Genomic DNA, 27,503 nt, shown 5'->3' with positions numbered 1-27,503 from the left:
TTTGTTTGGAGAATACTGTATAGGAAACTGTAGTTGGTTACTTTGTAGTAGTTCTTTTACGGGCATTATTCTCTTCATATGTGTTCAGGCAGGAAAGATGTAATTTTTAGATTATGATACTATCTTTCATGCTTTTTTTATGAAAATTATTCCCACTGTTATGTCACATGTTGCATTAATCATTTCTGGACTTGGAGAGGTCAGGAGACATATCAATGCATGCGTACTCTTCCCCTTAGCATTGACTCTCATGTGGTGTTAGAGGCATGATATGGACAGCCCTTTGACTTCACCTAGGCCGGCTGGTTTTAGTTCACTGCAAAGATGTTCTCAAGTACCACCACTTCCAAATCCTGACCATTCTAGGCTACAGAAAAATAAATCTTTTTTTTTATAGATTGCCCCCTCAAGATTTAAGATTCTTCTAATGTGGAAGCAAAACATTTATTCATCATTCCTCAAGTAATTTATTGTCATTAGCCAAGTAGTTCAATGAAATCTCTGCTTTGGTTTGATGATGTATTCAACAAAATAGCAACCCTGACCAATCTTCATATTTTTGTATAAAAATGGGCAAAATAATGTGTTATCATGAATCATCAAGACAGATTGCATTTCATTATTGCTGGGTAACTTTTACAATGTTGAAATGTGTCCTTAACAAAGGAAGTATCTTTCTCAGAGCCTACAGCTCTATATTGGAAGTAAAGGAATACGTTTATATCACGTTGCTTGATCATGCAACCAAGGTGAAGAACAACAAATTACCAAGGCGGTTTTGTCAGGAAATAATATGATCCCTATAGCACTATTCTAATTTTTTCAAATTATTTTTTGACACTGCTAAGTTCTGAATGCAGCTCTGACAGTTCATGGCAGCTAGAAGTGACTAGAGATGAACCACTGGATCTTTTTCCCCTGAAAACAGGAGACCCTAATGACCTGGTTAACGAAAGCTAAAGTGTGTGTCTTAGCTGAGGCAAATAAAAATCCACTACAAGTCATCAAAAGCCAAGCCCTGTGACACAACTCCTGTTTGCTGTAGCAGTAGCAACTCAAGTAACTTATATTTAAGCACTAAGAAGTACAACAGTCTTTAGCTAAAGTTTGTTAGAATCGAGGAGAAAAAGTTGATCATCTGTTCATGTACAAGTGTATAAAAGGAGAGGGGGAAAATTTGCATGTTTGTGTTTTCTGTAAATGTGTAACAGGTGTCTTGGAAGGATTAGTGATCTTCAGGGTGTAAGGATGACCAGTTCACTTTTGGAGCCAAAAGATACTTCAGTACAATACACTGTACTATATATTATCTGGGTATAATACAGGTAAAGGGAAAGCACCTGTGTGCCTAAGTGTAGGGGAGGAAGAAGAACGCTCCTTTTGACTGCATTTCTTTTTTTTGACCATCCCTTCACACTTCATTTCAGCCTTTATATGGTTTTTGTATTCACACTTTATTATATTTTCTTGAGGCAAAAAAGCTTTTCAATGAGAACTTGATGAATGTCCATATTAAAGTGGATCCTCTTTTTTAATTAAGTTCATCTAAATTTAATTTTGCAATTTTACTTCAGTAAACTCTTGTGACTCCAGATGTTGAATGTGTTTTTCCCATTGCTGCTCTCATTTAATTGTACCTGTAAAAGATTTATGACTTAGAGAGGCATTTCTGAAAACTTCTGTGTTTTCAGCATATGTTTCATGGATGGCTAGGAACATGAGCAATTAGTATCCTGAAATACTGTTCTGCATCCAGGACTTTTTCTAATAGGATATTATTGTTATTAGCTTGAACTTAAGAGGAATAATCATTTAAGAAAAACAAGACCATTGTTATCAAAGTATTTCAAATGGTACGGGGCTATTGCCCCCTGCAGAAATGTTAGAGGTGAAAATGAAGGCTTCAGAAGGTATGGAATGTCATCAGGTGTAACTAAGAATTACTTGTTTTGATTACAGAAAACCCCAAGCAGTTCATGTGTTTTGGGGCCCTTTCATTAAAACTGTGATGGTAATTTGTTTAGTGGCATTAGAATGTTACTTGAACATGTATGGGTAAAAGACACTTGAGGGCTTACTGGTCTTAAAGACATCAAAATACTTTTCACTACTTTTGCTAAAACAAGCAATGACTTTGCATGTTAACTTAATATCACATACACTGGTAACTGAATAAAAAAAGTAAATGATTCTTAAGAACTACCTGGAATTTATCCCTTAAATCTAGGCTTATCCAGTAACATTGGACATAAGTTACTCTGAAAGTAATGCCTCCCATTTATTTCCATGGAAACTACAACAGATATGAAAAGCACAATAACACTATTTGATAGAGTAAATTCTCAGATACAAAAAGGTTTTTTTCAACACATGCACAGCTATTAGCTATGCGTTTTTGCTAGTGATGGGCAAGAACCTATATGCCATGCTTGTAAAAGACTGCATGGCCATCTGGAATGTTGCTTGTCTTTCACATTGCTGTTATCACTGCTGGAGCGCATCGCTCATTGTGCTCATATCTGCTGTATGGTCTCCAGAAATGTTCTGCAAGCATCAATGAATGTCAGTGGGTGCCATTTTTTCCACCTGGAGGAATTCAGTTCCACACCTTTGCTTCATTCATGCTTCATTCATACTTCAATGTCAAATGCTGTTCTGTCAGACTGCCCCTCTGCTGCCATCTGTCACATGGCAACAGAATGTAATGAAATGTTGACAGGAAGGTTTAACCTCTACTGTTATACCACCACCACCTGCCTCTGACACCCTGGGCCAACATACTAAAATAGCAGACATTACTTTTGGAGCAACCCTAAGATATGATAAACATCCAAGTATAATGAAGGCTCAAATTCAAATCAAAGAAACATAATTCAATTTTTAAAAGGATTGAATTTTTATCCTTCACAACAAAATCACTTTCCTCCAGATTTTTTTGCTGTTATGAGCACTCAGTAAATTAAATTAAAATATTTAAAAATATGTCCAGTAAACCAGTTTTGAGCATTTGTGTCAGTTCTTATAGAATGCAAACTGCTCTAGGTGGGATCAACAGTCTGTGACTCCAGGTTCATTGGAGGTCTCTTATAACAAATAGAATTACCAGTGCCAGTCATCAGTAATGTAAATATCAATCTGTTTTCTTCTGTATTCCTACCAGCCTCCATCACATAATTTGGCATTTACTAAAGATTTCTAAGTTGTGTTGCTATTTGGTCTGTTAGGTAGGAGTACGTGCCCTATAAATACCATTTGCCCTAGAGATTTTGTCAGAAAGGAAAGCTGCAGAGCAGCATCTTCAGTGACCTGTAGGCAGTGGAGGAAGTAAGTTGGGAGAGTTTCCTCAGTTAAAGCAAGACCACGAGTCCTGGACATTTGGCTCTTCTTTTGTGCTTTCTAGTAAAACAGATGACCTTCTAGTGAAAATTTCACTTCTGTGTGTTAGCCTAGGCTTCTTTCTCCCAAGAATGATCTTTATGCAAGTTTCCTAACAGGACTTTTTTCCATACATCGACAAAGGGTGAGATTTTGCATCATTTTCTTTTCCCCTAGACTTTTCAGTGATGCTGGGTTAAAATAAATACAGACTGCAAACAAGTCTGTGCTTAGAAAATTGTAGCAAAGAAACTCAAATAAGTCACTTAATTTCCAGTAGAAGAAAGAAACATAACAAGCCTCCATTGGATGAAATGATTCTGAGCTTTGAAGGCTTTATGTAGGAGTCTGGTTGGGACCTAAAGAAGGAACACTTCGAAATTACAAAATGACAGAGTTTATGTTATTGTTAAATTGTCAAGATTTGCTATATATTGGTGAGATGGAAACCACACAAGATGTTTTCAAAGACACTAACTAGAGAAGGATACGTTAAACCTGTGAAGTCTTAAGAATGGTTAATGACTGCCTGCCAATACAGCAGAATCCCACTGGGTAATGGGGGAATGCCTACCATGTAAATATAAAGGGGGTTATTTAGGAGACCAAGTGAGCTGTGAATTATTGCCTAGGTTGTCACCAAAAAAAAAAAAAAATAAAAAAATTGTGAAGAGGAAGAAACGTGTACTGAGTTCTGAATAGCTTTGTGAGACTTTTTTTAATAGATGAGGAAACTTAGATACACTCTTTGCAAGAAGAGATATCTGTTTTGTCAGATTGCAAATGCACCAACCAGCTAGATTGCTGTGGGGAAAAAAAAAATAGAGAAACAAAGCTCGGTTATTTTTGTGCTTGATAAATGCATGCATTGGAGAAAATAATATTTTTCTAATAACTGAAGTATCATCTGTGTTGATCCAGGTTCCAGTGATGTAACTGGGAACCCTTCCTCTGGTTTTAAGGGAATATGGACTGAATCCTTGGGGAATAAGACAGTTAAGAGCTGGATTGACAGGAGAGGTTGCAATGAATACATTTGAAGATGAGTTGATTTGTACATCATTATCACAGAGCTGATAAACTTGGAAATGCTTAAAAATGATTTGTTACTGAATATGCTAAAGCTCGTATCCTGAATCTCAGATTAGTAATATGGGTTTTCAGGATACTCATGTAAGATGATATATACACAGGTGGATCTTTGAAAATGGAAAGAAGTTCAACTAAATTATGTAGTTCATCTTTCTGTTCTGTTCAGATACTCATTGCAGACTAGGGGAAAAAATACCGTGGTTGTTTGGGTAGGGATGCCTTGAGTTAGAACTTCCTGGAAATGCAGTAAATTTAGATCCAAGTACCCGGTGTATTAGGACCTAGAGAGCACATCGCTTCTACTATATTAAACAAATACAGTGTACTGTATTAAACTAATATAGTCTTGGTATTTTCTGTTCTAGTATATAGTAACTGGAGCTTAAGACTCTTAATCTCTTTAAAGAGAGTTTACAAGTTGTGTAAGGATGGTGACAAAAAGGGTGCAGGGAATGAAGTAGCGTAGGTCAGCTGTGTTAATTTTCGGTAGCTTTTTGTACAGCTATTTCCTTTAAGCAGGTGAGGCTGGAAACAGTGTTTTGTTTTTGAAAAAGGTAAATGGCTTTTCAAATTAGAGCTTTTTATATATATCCTATTTTCAGCAGAATAAATAATATGCAAACAAGAGCTGAAGAAAAGAGAAGCCAATTCATGGTTGCTAAGGCCACAGAAAATAACACTTGTCAAGGGATTGGCTTTATATTTTTAATTAAAAAAATGTTTGAGATTTCAGTGCTGAAAATGAACAGATGAAATTAGCAGGAAAAAATAAGTGTTTCATTACCCGTATCTGGAGGTAGAGTAGAATTCTTCTGATCTCCTAACAGTTGTTGTTAGTAGAGACTTTTGCTGCTGAGCTGAGTAATTCCAAATTAAATGATTTGTTTTTCAATATGAGTAAGATTGTCTTACCAGCCAGCTTACATGTAATCAACTTAAATGGTAGTTTTAGAAAGAGATGAAACATGTTAATGTAATTCCCAAAATGAGAAATGAATACCTGATCAACCTCATATTTCTACCATAGAAAATTAATACAGTGTTTTAGCTCTTTGGCTTTGGTGATTCTGTTAAGTGGAAGACATGAGGTGTGTCTTTCTGGTACTGTATGGAAAATATTATCCATATATGTACACGCTTTTCTTATACTATAATTCCACTAATGTTGAAAGTTCCCTGAATATACCAAGGATTTTACAAACTGACCTATATCAAAACACTGAAAGATAAATTTAACAGAATGCATTAGGCTAAACTAATGGGGAGGGTGGGTCTTGAACAAAAATGATTGTGTAGTCAAATGTGATGGATGGACACGCATTTTGAATCATTGCCTTACGTTTGTTTTGCCTGACAAAGGTGAATGTGAAAAAATACTCCAAAAGTAAACCCAGTCTCCAGAGAGGAGAGAGATACTTGTGGTAGTAAAGAAAGAGAGGTAGGGTAGAGGTGGTTTTTCTTCATATAGATTGTGTGATGTCAGCACAGTCAGTGAGATCTTAGGGTTGCAGGCAGTTATGTGGGTGCCTTCAGTCCGATTTGGGCTAGTCCTTAAACATTCTGCTAAGAAAAAATACCAAAAATGCTGTTTGGGAGAAATTATAAAGGTAAATCAGTAAGAAATTTTTCCTGCATGTGCTGTGTATTCATAAAGTATTGTTGAACAACCTTTTAAAACAAAACAAAAGGACAATTTTTAGCAGGATTCAGGTTAATGGCCTGCTGGCTCTCCATGACATGGACTGATGTGTTATTGTAACCTATAAAAATAGAATATTTTTTCATTCATGAGAATTAACAATGCACAATACAATAAATTGATCTCTTATTTTTATTACTAAATGTTCATAGTCAAACTGCAAACAATGAATAGTAACAAAAAAACCCACCCCAGTGGTCCTTCGATTGTGTCCATTACATGTTAGTGCAGAATTACTAATGACAACATATTATTGTATAAATAAATCTTTTATCCTCATTATAACTGCACTGTGTTCCTACAGTGAAGTCATCTACCCAGAGCTCCTTATGGGTTGAAAGCCTCAATAGCCTCTTTTATTTACTATAAATATTGCATACTAATGTTAACAATGTCATTGTCTGATGTCTCAATGGAGGATTATGACTTCATGTAATCAGCTTGATGTCACTTCTCTCCTGTAATGGAGTCAATTTTCCATACTAAGTAGACGAGAATCACTTATTCACAAACCTTCTAACGAACATTCAGTGTATATATGTGGTAGTAACACAAAACTAAGGTATAGAAAGTCATAAAATAGTGTTAAAATAAATTCAGTGCTTAATCTATCCCTTTTCTATGCACTGAAATTTACTTTAAAGTTAGAAATCCTCATTTCCCCCCGAATAGTACTTCAGGTGTGAAATATACAATTTTCAAGTGTATTTCCAGATACGGTTACATGGAATATTCCTGAAATGCGCATGACTATAAATAACATAATCAGAAAAATGGTTTTGCAGCACATAGCTAGTGCAAAGCGAGGATAAAATGTATTTATATTAATGAGCAAAGAGAAAAGCAATCTTCCATCATCTACCGGAGATGAACGGCACGTTGGGGAATAGGGGCCCATCTCAAACAGCACTTATGCACATGCTTAACCTCAATTATTGCATCCACGGGACTTCGGTGCAATCTTAAACTTAAACACCAAGGGGGAAAAAGGAACTAACGCCTTGGCATAAAGACTCATATTTATATAATAATGCAAAATATTAAGTAAACTGTAGCACAGTCATTTGTGATGCATGAATATAGATATCTTGTAATATTAACATAATACAATTGGATGCTTAGCTCTTGAACGCCTTCAAAATAATTTATCTGAATGCTCATGAGAGAAGTTCAGGCAAAGATGAAAAGCATAAATCCACCTAACAGCCAACAAATAATTCATATGACTGTCTGAAGACATGTTCAGAATGCAAGATCTTATGATAACAAAAGAGCAGAATATTCCAGCTCTCATAGAAATAACACCTCTTTATTTGTGTGTTTGTGGCTTAACATTAAAAAAAATTCAAGTTAAACAAGAATTATGGTAGAGCAGAACAGAGAAATTGAGTTCTCTGTAGCGGAATGGGTCAGCTCTGATAGGAAATAATGTCAGAACCAAAGCTGTCATCCCATTTCTTCACACCTATATAAGATAATGGTTGTCATCATATAGGACAGAACAGGCTGTGCAAATGCATGGCTACTTCTTAGGAGAAAAGAATGTGTGATAGAGAAAAGTATTTATCAACTCAATTATCCCAAATCTGTGGTATTTTCATCAGAGTATTTCTTCTATCTGCTGTGTAATCATCTATGATGTGCCTGGGAAATCTTCAACATGCAAATATGCTCTGGAACCTGTTCCTCGAGAGCTTTTACTTCATTTAGTAAAATAGATGATTTGTTGCTGTGTGCACAAAGTGAGTTAGGTTAGGAATCACGTGTGGTATTTTTGCCTGTGGTCAGTGTGACAGTGTGTACCAGTCTGAAATGTGAATGAAGTGAGGGGTAGAAAGGAGCAGGTGCTATTGACAGTGTGGGTGTCAGCAGGTATCGTGGCAGGGACAATGTCGTGCTCTTGGTGCCCAAGTGGGTGTAGAAGTGTTTACCTGATGAATTTGTTACCTCCACTGATAGGTCAGCCACAAAAATCTAGGCATTGCTCAGTTAAGTCCAAAATGAGTCACTTCTGGGCTTGCACAGGGCTTGCTGTACTACTGAGAGAGAACTGAACAATTCTGTTGCATATGAACAAAGATAAAATTTCCATTACCTCTGACTTAATTTTGTTTTTGTGCTACTTCCATGGGGACTGTCCGCCTTCATACAGTCAAATATATTGTAAATATCTGCAGGATTAGAGCATTTGATCACATTTCTTTGAGACTGCGCTGTGCTCGTTGTGGGCAGGGACAGGCAGAAGGGTGTCTTGAAGTTTTACTGTAATGTAAACAAGTGAAATGTAAGTCTCTGAACTTAGCCAGCTTCAGAATACTGGTCTAGGAAAATAGCTATTTCAGTCATTGAAATTTCAACATTAAAAAGTCTAAAGAGATTTTTCCTTTGAATTTCACAAATATTGGTTGAAATCATCTAATAATTGCAATTTTGAGAATTCAAAAATGATTGAAAACAGATTTTTGCTGACACCCCATATTTCAGTTTGTGGGATGCTTTTCTAACTGGATTTCCACATGTCTTATCAAGCAAGGGCACCAAGCTTCCCATCTGTGAGGGAATTCCCCATTTGTATGGGCTCACTGGCTGCCTTTGCAGACATGAAAGTAAAGCCTGGGTGTGAGGGCCTGGAGCTTTCACCCACTGGGTTTTGCTTTGGGTAGAAGCCCATTTTGGATTGCCCCCAGCCTGCATGGCAGGGCTGTGGCTCTGTGGGACCCTCCCGCCTGGCAGTGGTATTGGCATTGGGCTGAGATTACAGCCTGACTGCACAGCCTCTCTGCAGTGAAAGCCGTGCATTAAAAGTCCTTGTAAACAGATAATTAACTTCACGCTTAATTATGTGTCCAAAAATTGTCTGAAAATTGATGTTCTAAAAATTAAAAATTAAAAACTAATTGAAATTTCTTAGCTGCTCTCACCGTGCTCATTAGGAAAATCCTCCCCCCAAAAAAACATCTATCTGAAATAAATAAGTCTCCACTTTCATAAATAAAGGAGCCATATTTAGATTCCAGCTCAACATGCAGGAGAGTCTAATGTAATGCTTTCAGATCAGCTTGGTGTCTGTTATGAGAATAACATCAGCGGAAAGGTCACTTTTTGTTATATATATTTTTTAAATCTTTAAGAATGTAAAGGAGAAAGAAGAAAGAACTCCTTGATAAAGGAGGAAGGCAGTGCTTTAAATAACTAGAACAGTGATAACGCAAAGAGCTTCTAAGTAAGTATGAGGTATGAAGATTTTCTTAAATGCCAAATGAAAATTGTATATTCACCAGGGCAGCTTTAAATTTTGTGTAACGGGACTGCAGTATATTTGAGAGTTGTGAGCAAGGAAGCACAGTCTTGCCATCACTGAATATGTACCATATCCCAGAAAAAGAGGAAAAATAACAGCAATATCAAAAATGTTTTTGCCTTGACCAAAAGACTTTGATAAGCTGGCTGTAACTTTGACTTAGCCGCAATAAAAGAAGCTCAGGATTTGGACTTTGATAAAATTGTTCTGTTGGCTGGGAAATTCGCCTTTCAACTGTGTTTGATGTGATATTCGGTTAATTTTGCCAAAATCTTTTATGCCAAGTACTGCTATTAAATCTTTTATGTTGCAGTGATTTTTTGTCAACAGACACCCAAGAATTAGGTTTTAAGTGGAGTTAATGATTGAACTTGGAGAAGGGAAACACTGGGGGAGTACTTCACTTAACACAAACAAACCACCACACAAGCTTTAGCCACTTCTGTAATTATTACTCTCTTTTCAAAACTGTTTAGGCAAAACATAAAATCTGGCTCCCCCTCTGATCTCCATTCATGCTTAAGACTTGTAGAACCTATTAGAAGAAAGGGGTAATTAAAAGAGAAAAAGCCACACGTTTGCTGTGGCTGCTGGTATATCAAGGCTTTTGAAGTCTGCTTTAAGCAATTACATCTGAGTGCTTCTTTTGGAAGCCTAAGAAATAACACAGGACTCTCTAAGATATCATTGTTTTCTGAATCTTTCAGATCTCTGTAAATACCATCTATCAGTAGAACGATAGATTAAACGCTAATCCTTTTTTCCTTCAAAAATGAAACTTAAAAGCAAAAACGGTCTCAATGGAAGAAAGTAGTGCCCTGTCTCTTTTCTCTATACCCTCTGCTGTGTCCACAACAGTTACATTTTAAAACAGTGTTTTTAATTGGTGTTTGTGGTTTCATTTTACTGTTTGATTTCTACTGCCAAGTGAAGTCTCTTATATGTGCAAAGGTAAACGCATATTGTGAAGGTGTGGTGCAGTGTTTTTGTTATTACTGTGTACTCAGGTGTATGTAATCACTGAGTTGGATGAGGTCTGTAATGGGAGCTGCCAGTAACTGTAGGGTTTCAGTAAAAAAATCCCTTTCCATGCAAGAGAGAAGTAGTAAGGGCTTTTTTGTACATGGAGAAAACTGAGTAATGTTTAGCAAATATTACTGTGGTGTTACTGAAACTCTAGCTTGTAATTCTTAAAGCAGGATCTATCCATCATTACCTAAAGCAGTGATGTGCAGTAGTGGAGTGATTGGGATGTAGGAGAGAGAGTATGTGACACAATCCAAGATAAGAAATAGATCACCGCCTGACAACAGGCAGCTCTTGCTGCCTAATGAAGGTATCATTCTGAATGAGCTTGTCCTCCTGCACCATAGTGGATAATGGATCTATGCAATTCTGGACTCCTTTCCTCATTTCACTAGGTTCTGGTCCAACTAGGAGGCACTAGGGCAGGAAGGGATGAATGCTATTTTCCAGTGCAGATTCTTCAGTGAAAATGATTTGCCTGTTGTTTCTTACTCTCCACAATAATCAGTATCTCTTATTAAACTCTGTGTCCAGTGGCATCTGGCTGTGAAAGTGTCACCCGTGCTGGGGAGTATGCCTACAAATGAAGTAGATGATGTGACATTCAGTGCTATAGCAGCATCATTCCTAATAAGCTTGTAGCGTACCATATCAAACAGTGCCAGAAACTTAAAATGTGGAACAAAGTCAATATGCTCAGGCCCTATAGTTTACCAGGATCAGCTGCAGGCCATGCCCAGCTTGGGTTTTGCATGTGGCAGTGGGGAATGTCTGTTCATTTCATAACAGGCACTGAATCAGAAGGGCCATGGAGGGCTGAAATGCACAGTGGGATCCCAGATATTGGTTAGGAACCAGCAGCAGGGTACAACAAGGGATGCTGATGTTTGTAGGCTTTCTTCTGGTATGCTCATGGCTCCTTGATAAAGTTGGCATGTTAGAGGTGGCTTGGGAGCACGATGTAAAACCTCCTAGCACAAATTTCACAAGTAATCATTATTCCCAGATGCTGGGAGTTTTACAGGAATAGTAGCTCTGGTCTGGTCTGGTAGCACCCAGAAATATTAGTTTTCTCACTGCTTCTCTTTGGCTGCCACCATTCCTGCTTCAGAACAAGCCAGCAGCTAAGGTGGCCAGACCCTCCATCAAGGAGCTCACTGTTCTTCTTAAAGCTAAAGTCAGGCAAGGAGCAATCCCAGAAAGGCAGTGGGTAAGAAATCTTTGGGCCCAGAGAGGATAGAACAGACGTAAGAGTCATTCTTCTGCTCCATTGCTTTTTAAGGAAGGTGGTGTGACTGCCTTCAGGACTGTGTATTAAGGAGTATAAATATAACAGCTTTCTGAGCTGTTTTAAGCATTTTAAATGTTGTGCTAATCAGGGAGAATTTTTTTTCCAGGAAAATTCTTCCAGCAGAGATAAGTCTATCAATTACTTTAAAATAGATCCCTGAACTGAATTTTCCAAGTTAAAAGTTTTATTTCAAAACAAAACGTTTGGACTCATTAACCCTGAATTAGCTCTGGCATTTATAATTGGTTTGAGTTGTAAGGGCAGCAGTGGTGTGGGGGATGGAGCTCCCCACCCTGCTCATGTCCACTGTTGTTGGCTCTAGCTCGTGCATAAAAGCAATGCAGTTCACTGCTCTGTCCCACCAGTATCTGTTATGGGGAAAGTACAAAGACAAAACTGAGGGATACAATGTGGAAAATACACAGTTACTTTTTAGCTGAGAACTTTTTCTTCCTTGTGTACGTGAGCAATGCTGTGTGATCAAGGCTCCTTTAGCAGCTGTTGCTGTGGAAGGAAACTTGTGAAGATAAATCCCTGGATCCAAGTCTTGAGTAGTCCAGACAAGCCAGGAGTGTCTGCATTGTGCCCCCATCTGAGTCCACAGAAACTGAGGCTTGAGTCTGTCACTAAAACCTGTCACTGATGCTCCCATTTTTGCCTGAATCCTAATGTTCAGCCTCTTTTCTAACTTAGATGCCCAGCAGATGCAGCAGTACTATCCTGGCACAGATACATAAGGAGTATTTTTCCATCCAGAAGTGGAAACAGGTGCTCAGTAATGGCTCTGAGTTCCCTTGAAAGAAGAGCCAGAGAAACTGCCGTGTGTCCCCTTGCCTGTAGAGTTCCTCTGAGACTTTAACTTTGTTCACATCAAAAGGTTTTACCCTCCAAAATTACTCTTCAGTTAAAAAGAGGAAAGATGGCCTTTGCTACTTTTGCTTGAAGCCCAATATCTTCCTGCATTCAATAGCAGCTGTGGCAACTCTCTGCTTAATACAGAGAACATCTGGGTTGCCTGCAGTTCTGCAGAGAGGTGTCAGAAGTGTCATAGACATCCTTGAGCAAAGAAGGATCTTCACTTTTATTGCTCAGAAGTGTCAAAAACAGCATTATTGAACATCAGGTTCCAATTTGGCACACAGAGTATAACTCTGAAAAGATGTGACAAAATCCCTTCTAGGAAATTGCTACTTAGCATTATTTTTTCATAGTTTCAAATTTGCATTTAAAGGAAAGAACAAATGGGGAGCAGCTAGGTAACCCTGACAATGAAAGATGCTGTCATTCAGTTTTTTGGTGCTTGCTTTTCAACCTCATTGCCGTCCCCTGAGTGACTGAGATTGATTAAATCATTGTCATCATCAGTGAGATGCGCTGCATTGATCTAGCCTCGCTCCCAAAGCCAGCCTATGTGATGCAGCTAATTCGGCATAATTGAAAGTTCCAGCTCCAGAAGGTCACTGGGCTGGACTGGGACACAAGTTATCATTTTATCCTTGGAACAGAGTCAGCTCTCCTGATCAAATATGATGGGTTTGTGTCACACTTTTAACTGCTTTTTCATGGTTCATGTAGGGTAAACCCGGGCTTTTATATTTTGATTGAGGTTTTTGTGGTGGACAGAAAATAATTTCCACCTCTTTTTTTCACTCTAGTTGAAAACATATGGGTCAGCTCTTGTTTCTTACTCAAGTACAATTCCTTTAATAAAACATTCAGATCAGGACAACCAGCATCTTTAGATAGAGGATGGCATTATGATACACATCGTTAAGTATTTAAGAAGCAAAGTATGGCACTAGTTAAAAGTTGTCTGGAACAATATTGAGGAAAGCCTCCTGTCTTCTCTTCTCTTACCACATCTCTATTTTCCATCCTTTCATCCATTTTCTACTGTTCTTTCCTATGGCTGGAATGCTGCAGTTGTGTTCTGAACCAAATCTGAGACCATCAAGTTAAGTAACTCAAAGGTTGCACAGTCAGAGGTCAGAGGAGTCGCAAGAAGACGTACAGACAGGCATCAAGATCAAGCTGTCAAGTTATTAGGAACAGCAAATGTTGCTGCTGAAATGCCTCTGAACAGGAGCCAGATTCTGGATGAAAGGTTGAGCCTTCAGGAAAATGGCTATCAGGTCATTCCCTTCATGCTTAAGGAAACCAAAATCCAAAGCCACTTTCAAAACGTGCAGTTTATGTAAGCAGTACAGTGTGTGTGCATATTTTAAACTTATTTCTTATGAAGAAAAACAGTCAAACATTGAAGTGTTTGGCAAAAGCTGTTTCTTTATACTGCAGAGAATCAAGTAGGCAAAGCTCGGAATTTAGGTGGGTCTATCAAGCTGTGTAATTGCTTTGTTCGCCCTTTGCTCATAGTGGAATTAGCAGCATATCTTTTATTTCCTTCCCTTTGTTTACTGTTAAAAAGTCAGCATATTCCAATAGCTTCCATTGCTTTCTGTTCCAAGTGCAGGTCAACACGCCAGCTTTCTAATTATGAATGTCGTAATTATGAATGTCACATGTACTTCATCACAGAAGAAGTGCTTGATAGAATCTCTTGAGCAGGTTTGGTTTGGGGTTGTTTGGGGTTGTTTTTGGTTGATTGTTTTTTTTGGAAGTGTGTCTTCTATCAGCTATAAGGAAAGCAAGGAAATGCTAATGTGCTGGTAAAGATAAAGGACAGCTGTGGTACTCCTGTGGGACGCTGGGTTGATACTCTTTTTGTAACAGATTAGCGTGCCTTAGTGTTGGAGTTGTTCAAATGTGATTTGTGGGGAAGGCTTTTCACAGAGCAAGCAACATACAGTTGTCATGAGTTTGAGGAAACATTTTTTACAGTGATGAACAAAACAGTGTGTTAAGACAGCTGGCTTAATGACAGAGTGTAAGATATTAAAAAATAATAATAATCTTTCTATAGGGTTTTAAAACCCCAGTGTTTGGGCATTGGGATAGAAATAGGAGATAGATCTATGCCAAATCTTTAACTCTTTGCTAAAGTAGAATTCTAATCCATGCCAAAGGGAAATAAGCATCATAATGCAATAGCTCTGATTGGTTTATGTTTTGTAAGTCTTTCAAAAGTTTCATCCCAGCAGCTTTTAAAATAAAACTTGCAATCGACAAATCTCACTGGGCTCCTATTTATAGCATCGTAATTTTCAAAGAAAGCAAATCAGGCAACAGTTTTGAACATGAATAATACTGCTCCCAGCACTCTGCCTGCAGCCCACACATTGTGTTTTTTGGCACCACCGTGGCAATTAAAAAAAATAAACAGCTCTTTTTAATATTTTTTTTACATAAGCTATTAAAGTCAGCGCTGACACAGCTGGCAGAGAAACACAGCGAAAGGTAAACAGTCAGCTCCAAACGTAATACAACATATTGCTGTGTTTGATGGTTAAAATGTGATCTTCCTGAAAGTATGTTTTAAAAGTAGGTGTATTTTATTGATTTCCTCACAGAATTTCAAATATATTGATAGTTGTGTTTTGTTGTTTTTTTAATCACTCTGTTAAAGAAATGAGGCAGCACTGGCCATTCCAGCCAATGGTTTGTTGAATTTTTAAAGATACCCTTACCAAAAATGAGGGATGAAAATGAGGTGTGGTGCTTTATCCTTCAGCAGAGTGCAATAGTCTCAGCCAGTAAAATCAATTCACTTTAATAAAATTCTGTCAAAAGCAGGAAGTTCAGTAATAAATGTCTCAGAGTACTTTAAAGGAAGAAAACTTCCTTTGAAAACAACAGAATTAAGATTAGCGTGAGACTTGCTTCAGCGACAGCTAGAGATTGTCTGATTCCTTGATCTAATTACTATGAGCATGTGTGAAATGAGATTGTGGAATTATGGCATGTGCTTTGTCAGAACAAAGAATGCAAAGATGTGTCCTTTAGGTAAGAACAATAAATGAAAATTATTTGTCTCATATGTCCTGAAGTCCTCAAACTCCTTTTATTTTATATCCCCCTGCGTGTGATGACTTAACAGTGAAGGTGTGCTTTTGGTGTTTTATTCCCTGTGGGAGGGAATGCAGAGGGAACCAAGAGGAGCTGGGGGCAGGGAGGTCTCTTGATGTGGTCCTCATATAGTGAAAGATGGAAGCTTTTTCAGACACCGTGGGTTTCAGTATAGCCTAAGCTGCTCGAATACAAGTTTGGAGGGGCATTGCATGCAGTTTTTCTGTCAATTCCATAATCTAGGTAGGCGTGCTCCACACGGTATTCTGATGAGTGTGTTGGTAGGCTTGAGATAAGTCATATGCACTGGAGCCATGGCCAGCATCTTGCTGTTCTGAGTTGCAGGGCAAGCTCCCTGCCACATGCTAACTGATGATGACCAAGTAGTGAACAGTGCCATATCAATTACTGCATTACAGACCCTCCAGGAGCAGGGCAAGTGCCCCTCTCTGCTTTTGGCAGTGCATATGGGTTAGACTTCTGGAGCCACTGTGCTCTGCCAGTATTGATGGCAGCCCATGGTGGCCTGTAGGCAGGGAAAGGTCCTCTCTTGGCTTAGTCCTAGTGAGCAGATCCCTGCAACTCTTCCCTCAGAGCTCCAGGTGAGCTTCTGGAGATCCTTGCAGGGCTGCCAATGAGCACTGCATGGTGTGGGTGGCAAGCTCTGCATTGCTGCTTTACCCTAAACTCAGTAGGAAAGAAAGTATTATGCTGTTAAAAATATATATGTTTATATATACATATATGTGTCCAAGATCATTTTATGCCTGTTCAAAACAAAGAGGGGAGAAGGGAAAAAACTGGGGGGGGGGGGGAGGGGGGAGAAATGCAAAAGATCAATGTTTGCTTAATAGGAAAAGGCAGGGTCCATGGGCACAAAATTATAATTCCAAGTTTTCTAAGACTGTTAAAAAGAATAAAAATAGAGAGGTGGAAAAAGCAATAAAATCTATAAACATTAATTCATAGCCTGCTTTTTTTGAAGCATATGACTTTTTTTTTTTCCACAAACCCACTAATAGAGTTCTAAATATGAGCAAAAATAGCAGATTGCTTTTTCCATTTCTGGAATCTATATCTTTACCTCTACACTTGAATAAAAACATTAACCAAGAGACAAATACTTATTTCTTTTGTTTATGCTCAGCCTCAGGAACTTTTCAGCTGAAATCAATAATTAAAATGTTTATTAGCCATTGTAAGTGTTACGAATGCAACTTTGTTATACACAGATTGTATATATTATCATGCATATATGAGGTGTTTATGCCTAGACTTTTTAGCAAATTAACAGAATTTTGGGGGAAAAAATAATGTATAGCATATTTACTCAGTAGATACTGTGTTACTTGAGATTCACACACAGATATATATATATATATATTTTTATATTTCTTTCCAGAATTTTAAGCAGTAGTCTGTTCTTAAGATGAAACAGATTCACACCGAGTTTATTTAAAAATCATGATAGCAAGCATGGGGTTTAATGTAAAAGCTTCTGAAAGATCACAGAAGAAAGGTACTAAATGATTTCAGGAAGTAGGACTCCTGGTACAACCGGAACTTCAAACACTGTCTTGAATGAATATGTCTCTGATAAATGAAAAATACTTACAATGACTACCTGAGGTTATGTATGTACATATATACATACAGGACAAAACAATTTCAGCGTGTGTTTTAAAAGAGAGATTGAGGCCTCAGTATTTAAATATATATCTTGGGTTGTAATGCCTGTGCTGTTGTCTGTCTCTATTATTTCTCAGCTATTCTGCTGTCTCTACTGTTGTTTCTGATGTTAACAAAAGAAAAGTGGTATTATAAAACTCTCTTAATTAGATGAATGCCGTTTCTGTGTCAGATGTATGTGGTATCAGCATGTGAAGTGATATTCAAACTGAGTGTTTGGGGGCATGTTTTGGATAGAAGAGGAACAATCATGTGTACGTACACAGCACTCTCTCATAGAGACAAAGGTTAAATAGAGCCGTGTTTCTAATTCTCTTCTTCCCCTGTTGCTCTGACCAGGAATGCTTTTCTTAAGTGAATACAGTATCTACCAAGTAAATATGATACTATACACTGCTTTTCCCAACAAAATAACTTGTTTAAAAATCTAGGCATTAATATCTCATATATCCAGCAGGCAAAGTGCTGACAGGTGTGTTACTGCTCTGGCAGGCAGCTGATGTCACAGGCAGCTGCTGTCCCCTATGTTCAGACACAGTCCTTAGTGAAAGTCGCTGAAGCACTGCTGGATTCCTCCAGCCTCAGCTCTAAATCTGCAAAGCAAGTTGATTCCCAGACTGGACTGCCCCCATGCTCTTCTCCAGATGCTGCAGGCTCTGCTTTGGAGTACTTCCTTCTCGCATGCATACCCATTTTTCACTCCATGACTTTTCAAATGAAATGCCTCAGATTAACGAACACTTGAGAAGCTCTTCTCTGAACCCCTCCTCAAAGCAGCATCTGCTATGATACCTCAAGAAGTCACATCCAGGGACAGCAGGGGCTCTGTGATAGCCAAAATGAAAGGTGGAGATTTTGTTAAACTTTCAGATGATTTTGGAATCATTAAACTGTGAAATAGCTTATGTTTTTTTTTTTATACCTAACATTTATTCCTCTTCATCATTCCCTCTCTTTGCTTCTCACAGCTATCTGTTGCATCTTGCTTCAGATGAAAGTGTAAATTCTGAATAAGCCTTATCTTTTTTGCTCACCAACCTAACACAGTGAAGCCAATGGCAGCATCACTGCAAATAAATCAGCTCAATCAAAGAGGACATAGGTGAGTTATACCCTTCTCAATGTGAGCAATCACCGGATATAGGTGTGGCTCATGCTGTAATCCTGCATATTTCTTAGGAATTGCACTCTGTGAACTGTGCTTAGGATTAATTTCTTATTCTTTTGTGTAGGATTAATTTCTTATGTTAAAGCTTGTGTTATCCTAGAGGCCAAGTGAATATGTCCACATTTTGAATGGAATTTAAACGCATTTGAAAAGATCTAATTACTCAACCCTGTGTTTACAAGAGTGGAGTAAATTGAGTCTAATAGGAAGCTCGTGATTAGATATCTGGTGTAATGAACAGAAATGAGAAATTTCTAGAGGCTATCCAGAATTTGCAGTAATATACCCTGTTTTTTATTGTCGGTTATGGCAATGATAATACAAATAACATTTTTCTGGCTCTGTGGGTGGGCTCACTCCACACTGTGATCAGATCTGGGCCATTTGTTTGTACTGATAGTAACCTGCCAAAGTTCCTGACTGGCAGGAAGCTCTGTCAGGTTTTATGAAGGACCAGAGTACTGCACGCTTCTGTAGTCAAGGGCACTCTGTAGGCAGTGACTCCTTGTAGCAAGCAGTTAATTTTGCATCCCTAGATTAGCTTCTGGTTAGATTTCTGCAGGCTTCTGAAAGGATAAGTTTTAAATCAGATGTATTTTGTTAGAAGCTGGGCATGCTAACAATATGCCCTTCTCTTTGTTTTATTCACTGTTGCAATTTGAAAATAAGTAGCACAGCTAAAAATGCCTGCTATTTTGAGTCTGATAAAGGAAAAGTATCATGGTAGAACAAGGTTGTTATTTCTGTGTTTGCATTTAATTGTCAAAAAGTATAGCTAGAATGTGGAATAAGCATTAATGCTGTATACAGACTGTGAGATGAGTGCCATTAAATACTCATCCTCCCTTTTTCTTCTCAGCCATAGAGGACAGGCTTAGTGCAATACTGATAGACTTAGATGTATCAATGCCAATAGACTTATATTGATTTTTCACAGTCCTGGGTATGTTGCATGCATCTGTCAAAAATCTTTGAAGGAAGAAAAGTAAGGAGACATTCTAGCAACAAATAATAGTTTTCAGCTATGGGAAGAAAACATAACTGGTGAAACCATAAGATGCAAAGATTACTGAGCTTCTACTCTTCCAGTTGGAGAGGAGATGGCTTTAGATCTGCCATGGTGTTCAGTACTTGTCCAGGAAAGTGCAGTGCTATTTAAAGCAGGCCTTGTGCTGGTGAATTCACGTGCCAGAGTTCCTTTTTAAGGAATATGATCAAAGCCCGTTATATGTTAGTATCTAAGTATGTTTTAAAAATGTCACAGGAACTCTTTTTCTGCCAAAACACAAAGTCTGGGAGAGGGAAAGTTAGTCCAGAATTCTGACACCCAAGTTTGAGATGCCATGGCTAGGAGCAGCTCCTTCTAACCTAAATATTGCCTGTATTATCCCCAAGGGTCCTCTGTGCCCACAGAGCTGGTCTGCTTCCTGTCCAGCAAAACTCTGTTATGTCTGCCGAGCACAAGGGGAACGTACTTGCCATAGGGCACTGGTCAGCTCTTAGACTTCTCAGCATTACAGAAATACAAATAACGCATTCTGTGAGGAGGCTTTGAAAGAGAAATGTTTGACTGTATTGAGCAAGTCAAGATGTTTGATGTACCTCCAAGGTGGCAGTCAGTTGGTGAGCCTTGCAAAACTCAGCTGCTTGTCTCTCAGCAAGTTTCTGCCTTGTAAACAGCGCCTTTGTTTTCTGTCGATGTGGGCTCCGTCGCCTTAGATTTCCCTTTGATGTAGGAATGAATCCAGTGCTTCAAACCAAAACTCAGACTGGAGCTAGAAGGGCACAGAGGGAGAGGAGAAAGAAGGGAAAAGGAAAATGCAGCCTTGAGAACCCACATTAACTAAAGTTGGTAAAATGATCCATGTACATATAATATGGCTGTGTACTTCCTATTTGTGACCATTTGGGGCAGTTCAGGCATGTGGATATACTTGAAGGGTATATGAGGTTTTGTCTGCTCATTAACGCACGTGTATGTGACCAGTGGCAACATAAAGCAATAATTATGACTGATTTCTCATCCAGAAACAGCCCAATTTGCAGTGATTATTTGAGACATGCAGTTGTGCATACAGTGTGCAAATGATCACAGTGAGCTATCTGTAACCAGGTCAGAGCGAGAACTTTGCTTGTACAAAGTATTTATAAAATCACTCAAACTGCCTGCTAATTTAGGTGAAAACAGTAATTTGGTCTTGGACAGTCTACAGGCAGCCCCAGGGCCAAAGACAAGGTTGTGGGTCATGTAACGGATAGCAACCTGACTGCCTACAGGGGAAGGAGGGTGTGGCTTTCTTAGCTCTCATTCATCCCATAGCTCTTGGTTTGTAAGGACCTGATCCATTACCCGTATGGAAATGAGAAGGAGGGATATCCCCTCCCTTGCTATTGCATGCCAGTCTGCATGGATGGTGGGGGCTGTTTCCAGGACTTGGGGTCTGGCAAGGCCACATGGTGCAGTGTGCAGGACAGCCTGCCCTTCTTCATTTCACTGAGCTGTGAAAGGAGGCCCATCTATATCTGGCCCTCAGCTGGGCTAGTAAAGTCACGTACTATAAATGGAGAAGCCAGTTGGGACTGGAACCACAATCCTCAGGGAACCTTTCAACAAATCTGGTTTGAGTTTCAGGTTGCAGTGAAATGTGAAACGAGGTGGGTTTCGTGCGGTTTCAGGTTTTGTTGAAAACCTTTCAACCAGCTCAAGTCAGTAGCTGCGTCTCTTTCAGTTTCCTCCTTCTAATGTGTCTCTGGTATTTCTAACTGAATGTGCCTCAGGCTGAGGACAGTTATGAGAAGGGGCGGAAGTAAAATCCCCGACCATCACTCAGCACGTTGGAGCTGAGGAGGAGGGCAGCGGGTGCCTCCCATTGCTGAGCTCCTCTTTTGGTCTTCCCGCCCCTTGCGGATTTTACCCAAAGCTTGGTGATTTCTGGAGCATTTAGCTGACTGTGATAACAGTACTGCAGGCCCCTGACTGGCTGCAGCGGGTGGAAGAGGAGCCCCGCAGGCTGTGTTTGGCACGTGGACAGGCGGTCTGGAGAAGCAGTCGCATTCCCAGCTGGCCCGCAGCGCTCACAGCCGGGAAGGCCGTCTGCACGCGGCCTGTGTGGAGCCAGCAGGGCCCAGCTTCCCAGCTGGCGAGGGGAGCCGAGGCCTGCAGGAGCGGGATGCTTTCCGTTTGGCTTCCCAGGTTGTGCATGAGGCCAAGAAATGAGATTCAGTTCCCATTAGCCTGTCTGGTTCTTGATTTGCTTCCTTAGTTAAGAGGCAGAGAATACTGATGTTGTTTTGCCAGGCACAGGATTGAAGCTGAGTGGCATGGAAGAATAGAGACTTAAATAAGCACGGCTTGCTGTCTCCACTTGCTTTTGTCAGTTCGTGTAACAACCTTGCTGCCAGCAACCTTTCTTACTTAATGGAGGAAAGAACAGGGGTCACAGGGAGGTGATTGTGCAGTTCTATGCTTGGTATTAAGGGTTGCCTTAAGTTATTACGGAATGGTTTATATCGCCAGAAACACACAGTTAGCCTAGGCAGCATATTGATGGTTTAAATGCTTAGGAAAAAATAAGTATTTAGTGATTCCTTCCCAGGTGTGTTGGAAAATATCTTTAATAGTGTGCCTGTTAGAAGGTTATTTAAATATATCACAGGTACTTTATGCGGCAGACAACTCTAGCTTCATCTCCCCTGAAAAGCATATTTGTAGCATAATAATTTTTTTTAAGACACGGTAGTTATGAAAAAGACAACAATAGATCTTTTGGTAATATGCAGCTAGCGCCATTTAAAACCTGATTATTTTTTTTCCTCGTTGTCTGTAGTTATTCCTTTAAAATTGGTAGTCTGTTTTTAAAAATCATTTCTGATTTCTGTGCCAGTCTTTGCTGCAGATTGTAATAACACACTATAATTTAGGCTGTGCTCCGAAGTCCCAAGTGTAAAGTTATCTGTGTAGTGCTTGCATGACCAGCATCCAAGGCAGCCCCATTTTCAGCGAGTGCCAGATATTAACATTTTTAAATGATTTCAGACCCATGATTCAGTAGAAGCCAATGGAACCTGAACTTCAGGGCTGTCTGCACAGCAGGCAGTAGCACATCTGTTACCTCACTTGTAACACAGCGCTAATAGCCCAGGCTGCAGAGCACATACTGCAACTGAGAAGCATCCAAAGCCTTTGGAAGGTGCAAGCAACTTGGGCTAAAGCTGGGGCTGATGCTGCTTCTTTCCCTATTGGTATCTGAATCAGCGAATTAGTCTCATCTGGTGCATCTGCAGGTGCAATTTTTGGTGTAGATGCAACGTGAGTTCCTTTTGAGTTTTACTATAGGGTGTTAACAGGTTAATCCATATATGAATCCAGGGAACTTTTTATATCTGATTAACACCTTTTGGTGGTAGGCATACTCTTAAACTGGTCTCCCAGTTTCACTGCACCACAGCCAAATTTGTAACTGCAGATGAACTTGCAAATGCGGTGAATGTGCTCCTAAACTGTCAGCACATCTTGGGAACCACATGTATCTAAGGACATGTCTCCAGAAAACTACAGGAAATTCAATGGAAATAGTCCATGCTGGTTCAGATACTACCAGGGTACAGTCACGTTTCTCTGTCAGTCCCTCCATGCTCACTAATTGTACTGTCATGTTACAGCTGGGCTGCTGGGCCCTCCTTGTGGGTCACTAGTGAGGAACTGTGAGTTTTATTCACTGAACCCCATTGTCCTGAAGCATTTTATCAAAGAAAGCAGATCGGTAGGGTAGCATCTTCTGAATCATGGAGGAGATAACATCTGAATGTCTCTACATTCAACACCATATGTGGCTAAGCAGAAACAAAGAAAATGTAGTATATTCATGGCTGTTAGGGACTAAAGGACCATTTAGGAGGATAAACTGCAGTCTAGAATAGGCACTTTTGAGCCTTCAGTGATCTTCACCAGTATATTTTTATTGAAACACCCAACACATACGTGGTGTGTGAGTACATTGCCCTTGGTAAGCATTTGTGGTCACTTTTTGTCAGGAAGCTTGCTAGCTCTGGTGGCCTTTGAGGAAAGAGTGCATGACACTGTGTTTGTGCCATTGAGGAACTGGTGACCTTGCCACACAACCACCAGAAACAACAGTGTAAGAGGTTACAAGGGAGTTTATACATTAGAGTTTATGCATCCCAAGATGAACTCCGGCATCTGCCTGGGGAAGATGGGCTTGTTCTCAGTGCATGGCTCACCCTCAGTAGGAAACGTGTATTTGGACTGCCTTTACTGCCACAGAATTCCATTTCTTCCAAAACCATAGTATTTATAAGCTAGTCCATTTTACTTTCTGTAATAGCAGTTGATTGCCGTGTTATGTGAGTGGTAACATATAAGCAGGGATTGTTTTACTCTCATAAAGGCTTAAAATAGCAAGACTAATTTGTTTATAAAAAGTGATATATAAAAAGAGGCAATGCCCTATGCTGAGTCTTTGTACACCACCTTTCATTCTGGAGTACATCTTTATAGTTGTGTTATAAACTTCCTCATAATGGGTTTTGTGGTGAAAGTGCTGACACAACTTCAGCTATAGAGACTTGAACAGCAGCACTGCAGTAAAAGGTCGAACAGTAATGCTACAATATAAGTACATATATGCAAAAAAAGCAAAAAGTTTTCTGAAGTAACAGATTCTAAAGCAAGGAACCACGACATGGACAAAAGAAATACTCCAACAGTCTTAAACTATCCCCAGGAACATTTTCCATTTGGCTTTTAGAATGCCTGCCCAGAAGAAACTGGGCTGTTAGTATTCAGTGACCAGAGAACTGCTGGAGCTCAGCTCCCTGTGGCAGGCTTCTGTCATCCACTGTTGGCATGAACAGCTGACTGTCCATGAACAATAGTCTATTTGCATTGCACTAAGTAATCAGTAATCTAGGGACCTGTGAGAATAAGTGCATCTGTAAAGTGTCTTTACTGAGACAAATCCAGTGTAAGACAATCATGCTGCAGTGCAAGCTAGTTGCTGTCCGTGTTCTTGACAGCAGCTAAAACAGCATCCAAGTCAACAGCAGCTGTTTGTTGTAAGAGAATCCTTCTGGGGTACCATATGCCAAACAAATTTTTAGTATTGCTTTGCATTTAGCAGACTAAAGGTCTGTTTGAATTAGTGGAAATTATGAGGAAGATTATGAGTTTGCCAAAGAAAGATGTATGGCAATTGCATATTGTACCTGAAATGACTGGGGTGCAGTTTCAGAAGCAGTCAGTGTCAAGATTCTTTGTTGATGTTCAGCTTGGATGTACCTGTAACTTACTGTACCTCAAGCAGCCACAAATCAATTTGTTCTGTCTCAATTCTAAGCTCTCTCTCAAATTAAACCCTATAAAACATTGCAAATAGAACAAAGAAACCTGACTGAAATAATATTTCATCTTCTGAAATATGGATTTGCCAAAGCCAGTTGCATTACAAATGGCTGAGGAGGACACTGCTCATTTGAAAGGCTATTGAGAATCTGAGAGCTCATAAGTTCAAGTCCATCTGCTGCAGACTTCATGCACTACTAGATATTACAGTAGCTTGACAATAATCGGAGCATCATCTTTTATTCCAGTCACAAATGGCTGTCAAAAAGCAAATAGTAAGAATTACTATAAACAGCAATGATTCAGCCTCAAAGGCAATGGCTCTCTATATTCTAGCAGTGTAATCTACTGCTCTACCCTTAAATTGGATATAGCATATGAAGTCCGTCAGCCATGCAGAAAGTGAAAATGTATATTGCCAAGGCCTTTGCTGTCTGGAAAACTGCTGATGAAGAGTCACAAAAGGAGTTTTAAATGCCCTAAAAGAAATTCCAAGAAACATTAAAGTCACAAATAGCAAATTTGACAACTCCCTCTGGACTAAGAAACTGCCTTCAAAAGTTTTATATTAGCTTCATGCATCATTGTTATAATTTATTAATGTACAATTTTGAGTTTTTTCAGCCTGCATGGCTGGGGAATGGTAACTGTAACTTCTTTTTCATGATAAACAGCTGTTGAAAGATTTGCCAATATTCTCTCCTCTTATAATTCAAAAATGCATGCATTGCTTTTCATATTTCAGTTTCCCCAAACGCGTAATAAGATACTATATTTATGATTTAATCAATGAAACCTGTTCTCTGTGGATATTACTACATTGTTTAGATTGCTAATGTGCATATTTGCACCTAACCTATTAAAAATCATATATCAGGGCTATAATAGAGCATCTATTGGGTGAAAGGCATCTTTAACACTTTGGCTTTTTCAGTATTCAGTAATTCTCTGGCTATTTCTGTTCATCTTTGATTACAATCTCAGGAGCTTGGAAGAAAGAGAGAAAACTGATAGGCAGTAAAAATACAGAATTTTGAAAAGGTCACCTGCTAGAAGGATTAAAACTTTTATTCCACCTGCTCTTTATAAAGAATGTACCAAACATGAAATGGTATAACTCGAATCCAGCAGTGACTGGTTTATACAACTAGGAAATGCCACATACCATTCTCATGGCAGTCTACACACAGGCAATCTTTTACTCTGGCTGGGTGTTTGTTGAGCACGCCAACGTCTGATGCGTGTGCTGCTCTATGGAAGGACATCTTTTATTCTCTAGCCCCTGTAGTTGCTGAAATTTGCAGTGGAAGGCTGTTCCTACAGCCTACAAGTACCATGTCTGCCATGTTGTTTTGCATCTGAGTTTCTCTGTGACCTGTAACATACCGTTGACAGTGTCCATATGCGTATAATCTGTACTTGATGTTTTGTTCATTTCTGTGTGGCGTGACAACCAAAACACCTCAGAGTTGTTTGAACTGTGGGATCCTTAATGTAGTCACACAATGAGACTCCACACCTGATGGATTTGCCACATTTTCTTCAGGAAGTAAAAGTGTGTTGTTAGGTTAAGGGCTTGACAAAAAAGACTTAAAAAATTAATTAATGATCTTCTTAGTATTCATTATGGGCAAATCCTTCATTTGATCCTAAGCAAGCCTCAGAGCGCATCTGGGTAAATGAGAAGAGATAATTCAGGAAAACTCTACAATTTTGTTTTAAATGCTATCCAAAGCACTGTAGAGGCTGGGTAATGCCTACATCATGTTCTTCCCACTGAACTCTGTGACAAAATTCCTGATTTTATTTCACCTTTTGTGTACCAGTTATTACAAGCAATCTGCTTTTTGGTAATAGTTATTTGAAATCCTTATCTGTGTTCCTGAAATTGAGTGCTGTAACAGGCAATAGTAGATCCTGGTACAGCGTGATTTAGCTACTGATAAAAAAAAAAAAAATGTAACACTTTTCTGCTTCCTTGCATCAGTGCACATAACAACACTTTGTGCTTCTTCTTGTTCTTCTCTCGAAGATGGATTCTTCTTGTGTTCTTGAAACCTTTTCTAGTGCAGGGAAGTTCAGGAGATGGTCCAAAGGGTCCCACATTGCAAACTTTGCTGTTTACATACAAGATCACCTTGCCCTTAAGTTTGGAGCAAAATTCATCTGTATCAGAGAAGTGTTAGAGGAGAAGCAGAAATGGAGTTACTGGGTGAGGAAATATACCGTGGGAATGTGCATGAAATATGACGAGAGGCAAATATTTTCGTGATTGTCATTTTCATGATTTATGTGCGTGTTTTTAAATAGCTTTCAGTTCATGATATCGTTACAAAAAATGAAAGGCAGAACAACCCCCACTTTGGGAGCCTGACACTAAGTCATTGTTCTGTAAAGGCAGTTAACTAATAGTCCCATCCCCAGACTGTTCCAGCACATATCATTACAGTGATACTGTAGAACAAAGATAGAAGTCATTTTGGCTTCTGCTCTGCCATAAGTGGAAAAATTGAAAAAGTTACCTTAATAATCTTAATA

General features: G+C 39.1%; 1 protein-coding gene across 20 annotated transcripts in view; it reads left to right on the top strand.

Annotated features, from left to right (window-relative positions):
- SEMA6D (semaphorin 6D) overlaps positions 1–27,503 on the top strand; it is a 589,434-nt gene that overhangs the window by 461,532 nt on the left and 100,399 nt on the right. The gene's annotated exons all lie outside the window — the stretch shown is intronic.

This window comes from Excalfactoria chinensis, chromosome 10 (assembly GCF_039878825.1).
Source record: "Excalfactoria chinensis isolate bCotChi1 chromosome 10, bCotChi1.hap2, whole genome shotgun sequence".
Classification (NCBI taxonomy): domain Eukaryota; kingdom Metazoa; phylum Chordata; class Aves; order Galliformes; family Phasianidae; genus Excalfactoria; species Excalfactoria chinensis.
This window is presented reverse-complemented; position numbering and strand designations above follow the sequence as displayed.